This window comes from Gekko japonicus, unplaced genomic scaffold, assembly GCF_001447785.1.
Source record: "Gekko japonicus isolate JY-2015 unplaced genomic scaffold, Gekko_japonicus_V1.1 scaffold255, whole genome shotgun sequence".
Taxonomy (NCBI): Eukaryota; Metazoa; Chordata; class Lepidosauria; order Squamata; family Gekkonidae; genus Gekko; species Gekko japonicus.
This window is the reverse complement of record NW_015160843.1, coordinates 8,719-27,805: the sequence shown is the minus strand read 5'-3', so window position 1 is coordinate 27,805 and position 19,087 is coordinate 8,719. Positions and strand designations below refer to the sequence as shown.

At 45.6% G+C, this 19,087-nt stretch overlaps 1 pseudogene; it reads left to right on the top strand.

Annotated features, from left to right (window-relative positions):
• The first annotated feature begins 11,876 nt into the window (after positions 1-11,876).
• Positions 11,877-14,733, top strand: LOC107117541 (annotated as a pseudogene).
• The last annotated feature ends 4,354 nt before the right edge of the window (positions 14,734-19,087 follow it).

Sequence of the window (19,087 nt, the reverse complement as noted above, 5' to 3'; positions counted from 1 at the left end):
CTCTTTAGGTCCTCTTCACTTTCTGCCATTAGAATGGTATCATCTGCATATCTGAGGTTGTTGATGTTTTTCTCGGCAATCTTAATTCCAGTTTGTGATTCATCCAGGCCAGCATTGCGCATGATGTACTCTGCCCAGACTTTTGTAGGATAAGAGGTATTAGGTCATCTAGATGGTTCACAGATTCATGACAGATAAATACTCCCGAAAATCTCTCATAAGAACATAAGAGAAGCCAATGTTGGATCAGGCCAGTGGACCATCTAGTCCAGCACTCTGTCACACAGTGGCCAAAAATACCAGGTGCCATCAGGAGGACCACCAGTGGGGCCAGGACACTAGAAGCTCTCCCACTGTTGCCCCCCTCCCAAGCACCAAGAATACAGAAAGTCACTTGCCCAAGACAGAGAGTTCCTATCTATACCTTGTGGCTAATAGCTTGATAATAGCTAATAGCTTAATAACTTACTTGAGTGGACCAAAACATATTCTGAGAACCCCTCTACAAACTAGATATGAGTTGTGGGTAGCCATATTGGCTCATTAGGAAAAAAAATCCAAAAGCAGCACTGTATAATGTGGTTCTTTTCAGGCAGAGAACTCTAATACTGGAGAAAGATGAGCCTCCGCCAACTAATAATAGGGCATTGCCTATTGAAGTAACAACATGCTCTCCAACCACTATGTAAAGCTACCCGTGATCCTGTACCTATCACACAGCACTTTCCACCACCACCACCTCAGTTTTGGATTGTACAGCTAATTGGTCTCAACAGTGTTTACTGCTAAAAAACCTCAGGTTGCTTCAAAGCATAATAGGACAAAGAAGCTACTCTTTCTTTGAAAATGTAAGTGCTTGCAGTTATTCAGAGAGATCTCTAACACTAATCAGAACACACAGGTTCCTTGCAAGGCAGAAGGCATCAGTAAAGAAAAATATAGCAGTCCATCTATGAGCAAAACCGGAGATTTTTAGGTGGTGTGATACGTACATGGTGATAGGTAGGTGATAGGTTGACTCAACATCAAAAAAACCTAAGATCATGGCATCCGGCCCCATCACTCCTTGGCAAATAGAAGGGGAAGTCATGGAAGCAGTGACAGACTTCACGTTCCCGTGAACCAAGATTGCTACAGATGGTGACTGCAGCCATGAAATTAAAAGACGCCTACTCCTTGGAAGGAAAACTATGTATAAAGTACTGAGACTGACGCATAGCATGGTGACTTCAGCTCATACTTTATTCGTGCATAGGAGAACTCAAGATGTAGTAGCCGGGCCAGAGGCCGGCTTATACCCCTGTAGCAAACCACACACACACACACACACACACACACACCCGTGATAGGATTATCTACAGTGCACCCAAGTCCCATAGGTCAATTCTCGGATCCCAGCCGTCTGATAGGTGCGCACTAGGATCCGTTCGGGCTATTGTCTCTGGAAGCAAAGCTACGTGCGGACCCGAAGGTGTGCGTGGTTTCTTTGGGTACACAACACTATGGCAAACTTAGACAGCATAATAAAAAGTAGAGACATCACCCTGCCAACAAAAGTCCATATGGTCAAAGCAATGGTATTCCCAGTGTCATGGCAGGGCCAGGGAGCGTGGGTCAAACAAGTCAAGTCCAAAGCCAGTCCGAGTTTCAGCCAAGTAGTTCAAGCAGCACAGGTTAAACAAGTCCAAAACAGTTCACAAAGCCAGCGTCAAACATACCATACAAACATACCATAAATCAAACAAAGCCAGAGTATCGCAGAGCCGAATTCAGGGTCAAACAATGCCGAGTGTCAAGGAGCCAAAGTTCAGAAGCCGAGTAGCAAACCGTCAAGGGTTCAAGGAGTCTGGAGCAGCATTGCACAGAGCGTCTGGTCCTGTCAACTGAAGTTGCCAGTACGAATGGCTGCAAGCAGCAGGTTTGTTGATATAGCATGCTGGCTCATTAACTTGTTATCTCTTGCTGAGCCAGGTCATGCTTCTGTTAAAACTCAGGGCTGAATGAGCGTCTTCCACGCATGTGTGCAGCCTTGCGTCTCTCATTCAGCTCCTGTCTTCTTTGACTCCTGAGCCGGTTCACAGGTGGCGGGGAGTCGGGTGGTGAATTGTTTGAGGTAAGCAGAGCCTGATCCGGCGCAGGTGTCTCTTGGGAGGCTCTATCCTCCTCAAGACTTATAGTGTCTTCTGTTAAAGGAGCCAGTTCCTGGCTGTAAGGCTCTGCTTCTGTGGTTCCATCAGGGGCTTGTGGTGCCAAGTCCACTTGTTCCTGGCTGTCAGGTGCTACATCAGGGGCAGGCATGACACCCAGTAGTAATGTATGGCTGCAAGAGTTGGACTATAAGGAAGGCTAGGCTTGCCAAGTCCCCCCGGGAGGTGGGGAAACCCCTGCCCCAGAGGCCCGTTCCCCGCTGCCGCATCGAGCCCAGGGGGAACTCCCCCCCCGATGTGCATGTCACCAGGAAATGACGCGACCGCGCCGGGCACGCTGGGGGCGGGCCCACAGTCATCCGAGGGAAAACTCTATGTTTTTCCCTCGGATGGTCATGGCCCTGCCCCCAGTGTGCCCAGTCTGTCACTGCTTCCATGACTTCCCCTTCTATTTACCAAGGAGTGATGGGGTCGGATGCCATGCTTATTTTTTTTGATGTTGAGTTTCAAGCCAACTTTTGTGCTCTCCTCTTTCAGTCTGAGCAAGAGACTCTTTAGGTCCTCTTCACTTTCTGCCATTAGAATGGTATCATCTGCATATCTGAGGTTGTTGATGTTTTTCTCGGCAATCTTAATTCCAGTTTGTGATTCATCCAGGCCAGCATTGCGCATGATGTACTCTGCCCAGACTTTTGTAGGATAAGAGGTATTAGGTCATCTAGATGGTTCACAGATTCATGACAGATAAATACTCCCGAAAATCTCTCATAAGAACATAAGAGAAGCCAATGTTGGATCAGGCCAGTGGACCATCTAGTCCAGCACTCTGTCACACAGTGGCCAAAAATACCAGGTGCCATCAGGAGGACCACCAGTGGGGCCAGGACACTAGAAGCCCTCCCACTATTGCCCCCCTCCCAAGCACCAAGAATACAGAAAGTCACTTGCCCCAGGCAGAGAGTTCCTATCTATACCTTGTGGCTAATAGCTTGATAATAGCTAATAGCTTAATAACTTACTTGAGTGGACCAAAACATATTCTGAGAACCCCTCTACAAACTAGATATGAGTTGTGGGTAGCCATATTGGCTCATTAGGAAAAAAAATCCAAAAGCAGCACTGTATAATGTGGTTCTTTTCAGGCAGAGAACTCTAATACTGGAGAAAGATGAGCCTCCGCCAACTAATAATAGGGCATTGCCTATTGAAGTAACAACATGCTCTCCAACCACTATGTAAAGCTACCCGTGATCCTGTACCTATCACACAGCACTTTCCACCACAACCACCACCACCTCAGCTTTGGATTGTACAGTTAATTGGTCTCAACAGTGTTTGCTGCTAAAAAATCTCAGGTTGCTTCAAAGCATAATGGGACAAAGAAGCTACTCTTTCTTTGAAAATGTAAGTGCTTGCAGTTATTCAGAGAGATCTCTAACACTAATCAGAACACACAGGTTCCTTGCAAGGCAGAAGGCATCAGTAAAGAAAAATATAGCAGTCCATCTATGAGCAAAACCGGAGATTTTTAGGTGGTGTGATACGTACATGGTGATAGGTACGTGATAGGTTGACTCAACATCAAAACAACTAAGATCATGGCATCCAGCCCCATCACTCCTTGACAAATAGAAGGGAAAGTCATGGAAGCAGTGACAGACTTCACGTTCCCGTGACCCAAGATCACTACAGATGGTGACTGCAGCCATGAAATTAAAAGACACCTACTCCTTCGAAGGAAAGCTATGTATAAAGTACTGAGACTGAGGCATAGCGTGGTGACTTCAGCTCATACTTTATTCGTGCATAGGAGAACTCAAGATGAAGTAGCCGGGCCAGAGGCCGGTTTATACCCCCATAGCAAACCACACCCAAACACACACACACACCCATGATAGGATTATCTACAGTGCACCCAAGTCCCATAAGTCAATTCTCGGATCCTAGCCGTCTGATAGGTGAGCACTAGGATCCATTCGGGCTATTGTCTCCGGAACAAGGTGATACTTGGCAACCCTAAGGAAGGCTGAGTGCCGAAGAATAGATTCTTTTGAATTATGATGCTGGAGAAGACTCTTGAGAGTCCCTTGGACTGCAAGGAGATCAAATCAGTCAATCCTAAAAGAAATCAACCCTGACTGTTCCCTGGAAGGCCAGATACTGAAGCTGAAGCTCCAATACTTTGGCCACCAAAGGAGAAGGGAGCACTCACTGGAGAAGACCCTGATGCTGGGAAAGATTGAAGGTCAAAGAAGACGGGGACGGCAAAGGATGAGATGGTTAGACTGTGTTATCAATGCAACGAACATGAAATTAAGCAAACTCCGGAGGATGATGGAAGACTGGAGGGCCTGGCGTGATGTGGTCCTCGGGGTCACGAAGAGTCAGACTCGACTGTGTGACTGAACAACAACAAAAAAGTTGACTTTCAGCACATAAGAACCTTTAACATGTAGGCTGACCAGCTTTAACACTGGCACTTCACTGTCTGCTTATTTTTGGGTGGCAAGGATATCTGATTAATAAAAGCACAGTAGCACATGGAACTGGCATAAGGCGAATGCATCCCATTCTTATTCTTAGAAGCTTTCCAGTTTTACCATTCTCCCAATGAATGTTCTGCACGTTGTGACCAGATATGTTGAAACTGTACATTCCACCCCCTAAATTAAAGGCTCTTGGATACACCCAGAGCGTCAGATTGTACACTGCTTCTGTGCAGCTCTTTGTACTTCTCTAAGACCTCCTTCTATCTGATCAACCAACTGATGGGTTTAGTTTTTTCCAGTTCAGACTGAGCACTGGATGTTGCTACTGTTGTAGAATGAGCAGATGCTGGGCACTCTGCGGAGTCAGAAAGTCCCAAAATATTTCTGTGGGAGTCTGGGAATCTGGAGAGGTTGATGCAGGGCAGGAAAAAAAATCTGTTTGTTGCTGGGAGCAGACAGGGTCAGGACTCTTCTGATATCTCTGTTGTGTGTGAGTGCAAGTGGGACCTCTCAGAGATCAGCACTGATCAACTGGGCTACAGTTCTTTGAAAAAAGAATGCCACATAAGGTGACTTTAAGGCTCCTGTATTTGAGTTACACATTGGATGGTTAAAGGGCTGAGCCTTCCTGAATACCAGAAAAAACAAACTGGTGTACAAAAAGGGGGGGGGGATAGATTCTCTCCCTCCCTCCCTCCCTCCCTCTCATGCAGACACACACATTAACATCCATCCGCTTGTGTGTGCTGTGGGATTCCTGGGATGCCTGCAGAACCCTCAGGCAGCTTCCTCTGTGGCAAAATCCCCTCCTGGACAAAGGAGCCTGTGTGCAAGGAGCTCCTTTTCCACAACCCCTGCTGGCCACTGGCACCTCCTCTGAGGAGAGTGTGCAAACAACATCACTCCTGGGGAATGGAAGGGGCCGCATGTCAGCAGAAAATTGCTGTTCAGGGCAGGCTGGGAGCCCAGGGCAGAAGAGCAGGAGTCAAAGCCAGGGAGGAGCATCTGCGATGCTGAGGGTATGGTGAAGGCTCCTGCACCAGGGAAAGGAGGTTGCTTTGGGCTGTGGTTGAAGGAGAGCTAAGAGAGCTGGGCTGGGATAACTGGCGGCGGCTGCAGGTAAGGTTGGGGTCCTGAGCCGTGTGATGCAGTTGCAAGCAGGTTTCAGAATGTGTCCCATATTTCCTCTCCTCTCTAGGGGTTGGAATCCAGCCTAAATGTCCCACTCACACAGGACACTTCTATACAGGGCTATTTTTGGGCAGGAACGCACAGGAACGGAGTTCCGGCTGGCTCCCAAGTTGGCCACGCCCAGCAGGAACTCATTAGTATAATAGGCCACACCCAACAACAGCAACTCATTAGGATTGGCTACAATTAGGGGTGTGTGGCCTAACATGCAAAGGAGTTCCTGCTACAAAAAAGCCCTGGGTTATGACAACAAACAAGGTAAACAGAATAACAAGCAAAAGGTGGGTGTGGCTGGATAACCACACTTCTGGTAACATGGGGGTGCGGCCTAATGTGCTAATGAGCTGTGTTGTCAGGGGTGTGGCCCAATATGCTAATGAGTTCCTGCTATTGGGTGTGGCCTATTATGCTAATGAGTTCCTGCTGGGCTTTTTCTACAAAAAGAGCCCTGCTTCTGTATCAGTAGAACAGAATGTTCCTGCCTCCTCCTGTCCCACTGCAGCCCATTGATCTCCTTGAAAGGCTGCTCCTGGGGGACAGGGGACCCTCAGGGACAGTATGAAAGGCAGACTGGGGATCTGCAGCAGGAGGAGGGAGTTGGTGGAAATTACCTCACCCTTTCTGTTGGCGCGAAATTTACTCTGGATCCAGCCCTATATATCTGCAAAAATAAGTGGGTGTGTAACTTTGCCTTTTGGCAGTAAATATAAAATGCCCAAGGACAAAAGATGGCAGAACTGTAAGAACATAAGATCATAAGCAGTTCGCTGCTGAATCAGACAAGTGGTCCATCTAGTCCACCATCGTGTCTCAGACAGTGGCCATCCAGTGCACAGAGGCCCTGATGTTGCCTCCTGGCTCTGGGATTCAGAGGTTTAGTGCGTCAGGACATGGAGGTTCCCCTTAGTCACCGTGGCTAGTAACCACTGATAGTAGAGAGCTAAGGGGGTCAGTAACAAGAGGTAGCCTGTAGAATGGACAACAGGGCTTCCTGCAAGGGAACATTTAGAGGCATCAGTTGCTGAGTTTGTAAGCACAGTTTCTTGCCTGTTTTTAAAGGCTTGGATTCCATACTGGAATTATAAACAAAGTCTGCACAGTGTTTGTGTCTGGGGGTTTCCTATGAACAGGATAAATGGGGCATGTTGGGAGCTTGGCCCAAGGATCTAATTACCAGCTCCTTGGCATCAAGCAGCAAGTCAGCACAGCATGGTCACCTGATCTCTACCTGCAAAAGCAGTCCAGATAAACACACTGCCTATTATTAACAGCACAGCACCCATGACAACACTGTTAATACTGTTCCCCCCCCCAGCACCCTTTCGACCCAGAAATCCTATACCCTAGCTCCTCTGAGCTTTAAGCCATGAACTATTGCTGTCCTCCTAGGCTTGGTGATCTGGTTCTCAATCTGAACAAAGAAGAGGAAGAAGAAGAGTTGGATTTATAGCCCTCCCTTCACTTGGAGTCTCAGAGTGGTTTACAAACTCCTTCCCTTCCTCTCCCCACAACAGACACCCAGTGAGGTAGGTGGGGCTGAGAGAGCTCTGAGAGAATTGCTCTTGAGAGAACAGCTTTGAGAGAACTGTGACTGACCCAAAATCATCCAGCTGGCTTCATGTGGAGGAGTGGGGAGTCAAACCCGGTTCTCCAGATTAGAGTCTGCTGCTCTTAACCAGTACACCAAACTGGGTCCAGTGGCACCTTTAAGACCAACAAAGTTTAATTCTGGGTATCAGCTTTTATGGGCACGCACACTTCATCAACTTAATTCTATTGCCTCAGGCCAACATGGATACCCACCTGGTTCTCAATCTGTGAGTTACTAGGTTTCACTCTCCTGTAAAAACTGGGAATCAAAGCCAGCAATCTTTATGAGAAATAGGGATGGATGGATGGATGTCATCATAGGGGTCAGCCTGGTCCAGAACTTCTAAGAACGGAGGCAAGGTGAAGTCTGAGGACATAATTTACTTCCTCTGCCTGCACACAGGACAGCCTGATCTATGGACCCCACCTTGTGGCTGCTCTTATTTAGCAATGAAAATGCAGATGATGAAGGAATGAGCACCAGAATAACTAAGTGCTAAGAGAGATTTCTGGTGAAGTGGAAAAAATTCTACTACCACTTGAGTTTTCTCAGAAAAATCCGGGGCACTACATGGGAGTTCAAGGGGGAGGTTTAGTTAGTTTGGAGGCAGGATTCAGTGTGATGCATCTTCCCAGTCCTTACCGTTAACTTCCTCTGCGATAGAAGGAAAAAAGAGGGGCAAAAGAAAATCAGCAGCAGTGGGAGATAAGACTGTGAGAAGATATGTCCACTCTCTGACTTCTGTGCAGGATAAACATACCTGGTTCCTTCAACTTTCCCTTGTATGACTCATTTTCCAGTCTCCCAACAATCTTCACTGCACTCCTCTGAGTACAGTTTCCCAAACAGCTGTGAAGCCACTTACTAGCATTGCCAAGTGCCTGGAGAAAATATGTCCTTGTCCTTGAATAGACATTTAATCTGTGGAAATGGGCATAGAATCATAGAATCACAGAGTTGGAAAGGGCCACATCGTCTGCATGGACATTGAAATCACACAGGACAATCAGTCTAGGGCGTTCCAATGCCCAGCCCGACACGGCCTCCACCAGGGATGGCAGGCTGCTGGCCAGTTTTTTTCATCAAAAAACCAAAGATAAAGTAAAAGCAAAGGCAAGCCTCACCTTACAGTAATTATGTTTTGTTGTCATAATTATTACTTTATGTTTGGTTTTTAATACGTTTTTGCTGTTTTATTATCTGCTGTATGTGATTATTTTTGAAAGGGAATCTTTTTTTGCCTTAAATTTTGTACAATAACGAAAACATTGTCCTCTATTCAGAACAAACATTCAATAAAAATGTGTGCAAGCTAGCTTATCAGTAGGCTGACATTAAATTGTTCAGTAATTTGTCAGTTTTTTGTCAGTATTTGGTCAGGGTTTTTTTGAATTTTGGTCAGTAAAATCAGTATTTTTGACCCTCTGACTAGTTTCCACCCCTGTGTTCCTATCTGGAGAAATCTTTCTATGGAAATTTAAAATGGGGATCTAAAAAAACCCTGGCAGATCCAGTGAACAGCTGGATTATGCAGACTGATGCAAAATTCCTTTCAGTTCCTCCTCCCTTTTTTGACTGCTACTTGTGATTGGTAATACATGGAAATCATTATTAGCTAATTTGGTATTCACACAGACTACAGCTCTGAAGAGACAGCAACTGTTCTAGTTGTCCAGGCATGTTGTCCAGGCCTAAAAGTAAAGGTAAAGGTTCCCTTGCTCGAAAGCCAGTTGAATACGACTCTAGGGTTGCGGTGCTCATCTCTGTTTCAAAGCCGAAGAGCCAGCGCTGTCCGAAGACTTCTCCATGGTCATGTGGCCGGGGTGACTAGATGCCGAGGCGCACGGAACGCTGTTACCTTCCCACCGAAGCAGTACCTATTTATCTACTTGCAATTTCTTGCTTTCGAACTGCTAGGTTGGCCTACTAAACACAATTTCATACATTTGTGTCATAAACAACAGATGTCTATAATTACATGGGCTGATCTCACCTACATGTAAGCTTATAAATATGCTAAGAAACTGTGATAATTTAGGGGTTTCCAGCAAATCTGCAGGCATTGTATGTGCAGTGAAATGTACGAAGCAACCCTAAAGCAAAAATTAAGGGACAAATTCTGTTGTTGTTCAGTCTGCTGCAATGCTGCCCTCTGGTGTTTGAAAATCAGGCACGGAAGTCGCTTTTACATTGCCTCTCTGAGCAAAGTAGAATGACCAAGTAAAAGAGCAATGAAGAATACCCCATCGTTCCAGGGAAGTTCAGGCTGGAGGGTGAACTAATCAGAAAGGAGGATGAAATGAGACCTCCTTTTCTTTTGGAGATTACACTGTCCAAATTATATAATAATTCTCAAATTAATAACTGTACTGAAAGTTGGGCTTTGGAATTTCACATTTCAAGATAATATAAAACCTTAATTTTTTCCAGTGTTAAATAGTTGAATTAACATTTGATTGTATTCTATTTTTCTCTTTTTCTTTGTTCTGTTTGTTCCACTTCAGCTTGTGTTTTTTTTTAACAGGAGAAGACAAGTAAGATATTCTATGATAATACTACTCAGAAAGAGTTTTCTCCTGGATTGCTGGACCAAACTAATGTTAAATGTTAGGAGGGTAGACTGAACTCTCACCTGCTTGGTTACCTTTGGTACACTCCAAGCCATTTCTCTGATATGTGTAGGCAGGCTAATGGTGTGAGAGCCCAGCTACTATGGCAACCAGCATCTCAAAGATTGTTCTGTTCCACGGTGGCTTTGGGCAGGGATAGAACTGTGAGATTTACACAGGTTTGGTTCTGCTGGGATCCCTGTAGAAGTCTTCATTCCAGGCTCAGATACAAATGTCATTCTTGCTCTTTGACATCCCATCCTAAGCCAAAACAGTGGGACGAGGGAACTCCGCATAAGCTACACTGAACAAGTTCGATATAATTACTTCAGTCCATCACAAGATTAGATTTTTCTGCTGATGTTGGGAGTCAGATCTACCTTGGCCACGAGTTCACTGTTTGGGTGAGTGAGGACAAAGAAGGTTACCAGTGTGGATCTACTCCTATGTGAGAATGTAATATAGCTGCAAGTTCACTGATAGCTCTGTCAGGATCATCTTCACATTTTGCTGCACTGGTGTGACACTGTCAGTTACTACATTCAGGAATGTAGCCAGCCTTCTGTGCTTGGCAGTGCGGAGGGGATGCAACCAATTGGCCTCGTCCTGGCTATAGAGCTGCTGAGACCAGATGGAGAACAGACACAGCCTTCCATTGCCCTTGGATCCAGCTCCAGCAAAGAGCCCTCTCTTCCTACTTAGAAACTGCTATTCCTGAGGCTCAGGGCAATAGCCAGCCTTCCTCACTAGGTGCAATGGCTGGTTTGCAGGTGGGGCAAGTCAACAGTCCAGATGAGGTATTGTACCTGCTAACCGCAACTGTGGCTACAGCCCTCACTGTGCTGCTAGTAGAATCATCTTCCATGTGGTTTGAGGATGGTACAAAAAACCTACAAGCTTCAGGATGAGAATCGGGTATCTTGTTTATCCCTTGACCAGGCCCTTTATGATGCCAGTCTTACATTTTGTTGGCAAGTAGTACTGACGCATTGTTCTAATCTAGGAACCCAGTCAAATCTACGAGCTGCATCCATGTATTCCTGAGGGATTCCTAGGATTGCTGAAAAGCATGAATCACTTTATCTTTTTTTTCCCATTTAACTTTTTAAAATCTCCCCAAATTTGCTCGCTCTCTCTCTCTCACACACACACGGTAATATGAGTGAGAAATGGCAACCTTTTTCTTTCTGTAGGCCACACAAGTTGAAGTTCTGTGAATAGACCACTTCCTGAGTGTTAAGAACATAAGAACATAAGAGACGCCAATGTTGGATCAGGCCAAAGGCCCATCCAGTCCAACGCTCTGTGTCACACAGTGGCTAGAAATACCAGCAGCCATGTGAAGCAGGATGGAGATTTGGATCAGGGTCACAACTTATATATTTCTCCCAACATTGCAAATGGCAGTTCTGAGGGACCATTTGAGATTGGGAAACCTCCCTCCCCCTGCACCACAGCTCCAGTCTGAACTGAGGACTTCCCATTTGCTAATTACCGGTAAAATCACATGTGACATCTATTCACAGATTCTCCACCATCTCATCTAGTTTGGCTCTGTGAGCGGTGGCAACTTTGGGGATTCTACTAGCCGGATAGAGTGTGCCACTGTACCTTAGAAGCATTTGCAGTTCAGTGCCTGGTGAGGGAGCACACCTAGCTCATAGCTTTCCTTTGTCTATAGTAGAATTGTTTAAAGGAAGGGGGTCTGGAATATACAAGACAAAGCACACCTCCTAGGCCAAAGAGCCTACCATGAGCCAAACAGATAAAAACAGGCATTGTTAAATGGAAGGGACTTGCCAGACAGAGACGTACTATTCTAATCCCTCACTATTTTTTGGCAGGCAGCATGATACCAGTGGCTGAATTCAAGCAATTCACAGACCAGCAGCCTGCTTTCAAAGTTCTCAAGCTCTGGTGGGATGTCCTGGCTGAGTACATCACTGTTGCCATGCTGATGATAGGTGTTTTTGGCTGCACTCTGCAAGTGAGTATTGGGGGAGCACTACACAAGAACCTCAACAGGACTGCATTGTCATTGACATTCTGGAAATATATTTCATTAGTTTTTATTGGTGGCAATGTCAGCTCAGGAAGTTGGGGACACTGGGCAAGTGTGGAGAAAACTATATGCCCGTAACTTTTACTTCTCCAACTCCACCATCCTCAGCCATCCACAGGCTACCTGCCCCCTACAACAGTGCTGCCCTTTCTCCCTTGCTATTCCTTATGCCTGGAAGTGTCTTCCAGAATGTCTGCATGATGCTACCTCTCTCACACCCTCTCCAGCAGTATAGCTACATCAATCAGATGTGCTATGAGACTGCCCCCCATTGGTATGTGAAGTACTATCCCTACCTCGTTGTCATCCACACCCTCATCTTCACGGTGTGTGCTTCTTTTTGGTTCAAGTTTCCTGGAACCAGTTCCAAGATTGAACATTTCATCTCCATCCTGAGCAAGTGCTTTGACTCACTGTCAGCTACACTGCCATAAGGTTTATGGGTTTCAGTTCGCTCGCTTGACCTGTGTACCAGCCAGGCCCGCATTCCATTCCCCTTGGCGCCTCTACTCCTTATCACCGACCTTGTAGCTCGCTTGTGTAGTGTCTTCCCATATTTGTTTCCTCGCCTACACTCCAAAGGTTCTTCCTGCCCGCGGGAGAGTGCCCAATTGGCCCATTGATGCCCCCCCCTTTTGAGTGTATTATATCTATACCTGCTTGCTTAGTATTAGTTATTCCTAACAGTGAATATGTTTATGCTACCATAGTTCTCAGAATAAAGTAAAACCTTCTTGGAAGTGTGTGCTGAAGTGATTGACTGTGGGTCCTGACACTCACCTTGGACTACTAGGGCCATTTCTGAAGTCTCTGTGGAAAACCAGGACAATGCAAGCCTAGCAAAGAGGGATCGGAGAAGGAAAAGTAGTGCTTCCAGTGAGTTTGTTGAGCTTAACTCCACAGGGGGATCCATTGCTGATAAGAAGGTTGCAGAGTCCACCCCCCCATTAGCCTCCTAGACAAAAAGGAAGGGGAACAGGCCAAAGCTCTCATTGAAAAGGTGAAGAAGTTCCGGCTCCATCTGTACATTCGCCAAACCATCCTCAAAGTCTGCAAGTTCATAATCATCACTTCCTAAAATACTGCACTCGTTCACAATTTTAGCTTTATAGTGCCATGCAGTGTCAAGATGGAAGACATGACAGGCTATGACCATTTCTGCTGTAATCACACCAAAGCACACCTGTTCTCTAAGCTAGCCACCTGCTACATCTGCTTTCTTGGCATATATGGCATATATCTCTATACTCTTTACTGGCTGTTCCACTGACCACTTAAAGAGAACTCCTTCAAGTATGCATGTGAAGAGACAGGCATCAGTGACATTCCTGATGTCAAGAATGACTTTGCTTTCATGCTCCATCTAATAGACCAGTATGATTCCCTCTATTCTAAGCAGTTTGCTGTTTTCCTCTCGGAGGTCAGTGAATGCAAGCTCACACAGCTCAACCTCAATAATGAGTGGACAGTAGAGAAACTGCGGCAGAAGTTGCAGAAGAACCCTCATGGCTGGTTGGAATGCCACCTCTTCATGATACCTGGATTGCCTGACACTGTCTTTGAACTGATAGAGGTGGAATCTCTGAAACTGGAGCTCCTCAAAGATATTACATTCCCATCTTCAGTGACTTAATTGGTCAATCTCTTGGAGCTTTCACTGATCAACTGTCCTGTTAAACTGCCTTTTACTGGTCTTATCTTCCTCCGTGAACAGCTGAAGGTGATGAATGTAAGGTTTGATGAGATAAAAGATATACCATTGTGGACCTACAACTTGAGAAGTCTGGAGGAGTTCTCAGGACTTTTCAGCTAGGAAATAGGCCAGACAGGAATGCTAGAAAGCCTGCGTGAGCTAAAGAACCTGAAAACTCTGATGCTGCATAGCAATATCTCAAAATTGCCCCCCAGTGTGACTGACGTTGTCAGTCATCTGCAGAAGCTCATAATCCGTAATGATGGGACTAAACTAGTGACCCCCAATAATCTCAAGAAGCTCTTCTCTGTGCAAGAAGTACAGCTAATAAACTGCAATCTGGAACACATTCCCCATGCGGTCTTCAGCCTGGTGAATCTGCAGGAGTTGGATCTTAAAGACAATCAGCTACATTCTATTGAGGAGATCATCAGTTTCCAGCATTGCCGCAAGCTAACATGTCTCAGACTTTGGTGCAACCACATCACCACCATCCCAGATCACATTCACAAGCTCAAGACTTTAGAGCACTTTGACGTCAGCCATAACTGCATTGAGACCCTCCCTCACCAATTATTCCAGTGCAGTAAGCTGCGCCATCTGGATCTTTCCAACAATAACATCTGGGTCATCCATGCTGGGATGGGAACCCTATACAACCTTCAGCAATTCGCCATTTCTCACAATTCCTTGGAGGTGCTGCCTGACGAACTCTTCTTGTGGAAGAAACTCAAGACTCTCAAAGCAGGATACAACAAACTGCATCGCCTCTCTCAACGTGTGGGCAGTCTGACTTTGCTCACCACTCTAGAGCTGAAAGGGAACCAATTTGAATTCCTGCCCCAGGAATTTTGCATGTGCCATGCCCTCAAGCGCTCTGGCCTGGAGGTGGAGAGCGCAATCTATGAGTCACTGCCTTTAGAAGTTAGGGAGAAGATGGAGGAGGAATGATGGGAAGAATGTCAGGAAGGGTAGGATTCTCCCTCAGGGTTCCGCCACACAGACATGGAGTGAAGAGGAATCTTGCTGAGTTCTCCATATTGTTTGGATCTGTTTTTTCACTCTTTCTCTCCTTTCCCATTCTATCTGTGGGGCAGATCTGGAAAAGCAAGGCAAGCAGACTTCAGTGTTAGGCTGGAAAGAGGGAAGGAACTAAACACTTTCAACTTTGTAAGGACAGATCAACATTCAGTGCAGCAGAAACATAAAAAAAGACATTGACTTTTGAAAAATCATTTTTCAGAATTAATAGTAGCAGGAATTACTCATGAGAAAGAAATGGCTGTGCCAGACCGAATCTTCATGTTTCATCCTTCATGTTTCATCCTTCTGTCCAACCACAAATGCTTTGGTTTCCACATGTCACCTTTTGAGTTGATTAAGAAATTGGGTTTTTGCACGCTTTACTACTTATATAGAGATAGGGTAGCTGGGTAAGCCTTGAAGTGGGGGATAGCCTAGTTGCATTCCATGCTAATTTTTGTTCCTCAAAGAAGAGTTGAGTTCTTCAGTGCTGGAGAGCTGCGGTGCAAAGTCTTCCTATGCTGGTGGCCTGTAAGCACTGCTGGCATGGTGTACGTGGGTCATTCCCAATTTCTGTTTGTGGCACATTATAATCAGGATGACATGGGCCGAGTAGGGGCTACACTCTAGCCTTTCCTGTTCATTTCCCACCTAGCACTTCGAATCCAGTCTCTATTGCCATTCACTTCCTCAATTCTTTTCATCCCATATAATCCCATTATGCTCCATATTTGGAGAAAAGTGCTAGACTATTGATCCTATCTTCACCTCCTAGCTATGAAATATCTACCTCTATTTCTAGTGCAGACAGATGGAAAGCACTTGGTGTTGTTTCCCCCTTAGTGTTTTGCAATCCCATTACCACAGGCATTCTTTGTACATATTTTGGGTAACTTCCATAGATAAAGTTTAACAAAAAATACTGTTTGAAATGCCTGGTACATGATAAATTTGAATGTGAACAGATTATAAACATGTTTCTCAAGCACTCCTGGTCTGCTAAGCTGATTTCCCCAATCAGCACATGCAAGCTTCTCTTGTGTCCCGTCCAGGGACCAGCACTATAATTCCAGTCTCTCTGAGATGCAAGCCTCTCAGGCCTATACTAACCTGACCTTCTCTAACTCTAGAACCCTAGCAGTGCATTCCCTGACCTCAGAGGTCTTTTGGGGAGTGTCAGCAAAAAGAGAAGGGGGTCACTACTTCCTCAGAAACTAGGCACCTCAAAGCTAGTTCTTGGTATTGTACCTATTGGCCACACCGTCTCATACCCAACTACAGAAGGCTTTTAAAGGATGCATTGAAAATAGGAAAGAAGAGATGGAGAAGATAAGGGGGAACATAACATTTGCACAGCAAAACGAAATGGCATCCCACCTCTATAATGCAAACTTTTGGCCCACATTTGATTCCTAGACTACAGATTCCATAATTATCTTCTGGTATACCAGCCTGTGGATAAACTGGGGCGCCTCACAATCGTGCATCCAAAATGAAAGATGCTAAACTAATCCAAAATATATAGTATCTCCCTGCAGTGGTCTCTTTCTCTGTACCTAGAAATCCCACTATCAAGCCGTCACCCAGCCAGGTGAGTTCAGCTTGACTTCTACCAGGTCAAATACAAAGGGATGGATGAATAGTGGTTTCAGCAGCTCCTTCTTTATTGGTCTAGAAGACCAATAGGGGAGTGGGGAGAGAGAGCTGGGTTTAAGGTAGTAATTATTGTTTCAAAATGAAAAACCATCTAAGCCCACTGTGCAATTAAGGCTGCAATCCTATGCATACTTGCTGCCAATTAATTTAGTAGGTCTTACTTTTGAGTAAACATGCAAGGTATTAAATTTAATTCTGGCAAGTGGATCATTTCCTGAAAACACATCCACACGCCTTTTGTCAGCACTATCCTGAGCTCTACAACAAAGCTTTAAAAGAAGCAAGATGAGCCCCACGTTAACACAGCCAGACAACAAATGCTTCATTATTGCTCAGTATTCCTTGCTCCCTCATGCCCTGGTGTTTGGAGCAGCTAATTGCAATCAAGAAGTTATGGGCAGGAAAGAGAGCCTGCCACATGAGTCCCAGGTGAAAAGAAAACAGCAACTTTTGGACTGCTAAAAATCCAACACCAAAAAATTAGGAGAGGCTTCTCTGCAAGGAGATGGTGCAATGTAGGCCTAATATGCATGAGTCTTTTTGAAAGCATATCACCAGTGAGATTAATATCTGAGCATGTGCTGACATTTTACATGATCAAGCACAGAAGTACACACATGAATACATGATGCTGCCTGAGCCGGACCATCGGTACACCTAATCCAGTGCTTTCTAATCTGACTGGTAGTGGATCTCCAAGGTCTTAGCCTGAAATTATTCCCAGCACTGGTGACCTGAAATCCTTTGGAAATACCAAAGACTGAACCTGAGAACTTCTGTATACAAAACATATGTGCTATCATTGAGCCATGGACCCGCCCCAAGAAAAAAGTGACAAGCCTGTTGCATGTGCTTGCCTAATAAGAGAGAAGATGCCTAGCATGGTCTTGAACCTTGGCCTCAGATTAAAAGTCTGATGCTCTTAACAACTGTGCTACCCAGGCTCTGAAATACTTACGGGCAATATACTTTTTCAGAAGTGCCTTTGGTGAAGAGAGCAGGTTAGAAACCAGTTAAACAAAAAGTGCATGAACAGGACACAGTTTATGGTAATTTCCAAATACAAAAGAATGCCTGTGAGCGATAAGAGATTGACAGCAATTCTTCAATCTATCCAGGATGAAGTTAAGAAACTGTGCTACAGTGTTGAATGATGGTTACAAGTATCTGCTCTGTGGGCATCCATTAGCCCCTTGACACTGGCAAAGGCATAAAAGGATCAGACATTGGACTAAATGTGGGGAATTGACTGGATCTTCCGTCCCAGTGGATGGTTCTTCGAATACTGGGTGGATGGGAAGTTATGTCTCTGAGTGAGAGAAGTGGGGAGCTAAAGTGTGTTCCTCTTGTCCTTATATCCCCTTCAAACATAATGGAGAGCTCATATGGTGTAGTCGTTAGAGTGTTCAACTGGGCAGGCTAGGTTCAAATTCCCATTCTGCCATGAAGCTCCTAAGGTTAACCTGGGCCAGTCACTATCTCTCAGGATGAAGTAGGGAGAGGAGAGTCATCCATGTTACTCCCTTGGTTAAAAGGCATGATAAAAAGTAAAGGTAAAGGTTCCCTTGCTAGAAAGCCAGTCGAATCCGACTCTAGGGTTGCGGTGCTCATCACCGTTTCAAAGCCGAAGAGCCAGCGCTGTCCGAAGAAGTTTCCGTGGTCATGTGGCCGGTGTGACTAAACACCAAGGCGCACGGAACACTGTTACCTTCCCATGGAAGTGGTACCTATTTATCTACTTGCAATTTCTTGCTTTCGAACTGCTAGGTTGGCAGGAGCTGGCATGATAGAACTGTACTATTTCATGGGCAGGTCCATTTTGATACTTAATGTATTGCATCCTATTGCTACCTAGTGGTTGGCACTGTATGAGACATTCAAAGGAAAATTCAGTAATAAAATCAAATAAAAATCAAACAATGTGAGATGGGCTACAGATATCACACCATGCAAAGATTTACTCAAACCTCAGTGGAGACTCTGTCTATGGATAGCTGAGGTTTGATCTTCAGTTATTACCATTTTAATTAAATTAATAGGTTAAACAAACAAGTTTAATTTGGAAGTGTTGGTTTCTAATAGCATGTCAGTTTTTGGGCCACAAACAGTCATGTCCTTTTGTGCATTTCCAGACAAGTTGTTGGGGATAAGTGAGATTGAGCTGTTTGGTTTTTAGCTAGTTCGTTTGTTACAAATAATGTACAATAATGCAGCAAGTACAAAGTTTTTTTAAAAAATTGTTATATAATAGAACAGTTTGCCTAAGAAGCTGACATATATGCATACTCTGACCCAGGGGTCATTGTGTCATAAGGCCACACACCCCGCCCCCAACGGTCCCGGCCGCCGGTGCCGGCCTTGCAGCTCCACTGCCGAGCCCCATGAGCGGCCCGGTGGGGGACCTGCAAGGCCGGTGGGAGTGCAAGGAAGCCCCGCGAAGGCCCTCCCTGGCCCCAGGCAGGCAGGGGTGGGGAGAGGCAGGGAGGAAGCAACTTACCCTCCCTCTTCTCCTGCCTCCTCCTGGCTGAATGAGGGCCGGAAGCGGGGCGGCCGGAAGCAGGGGGCGGGGCTTCGTCATGTGCCCCGCCCCCTGTACCTCACCCGGGGGAACTGCGTTCCCCCCCGA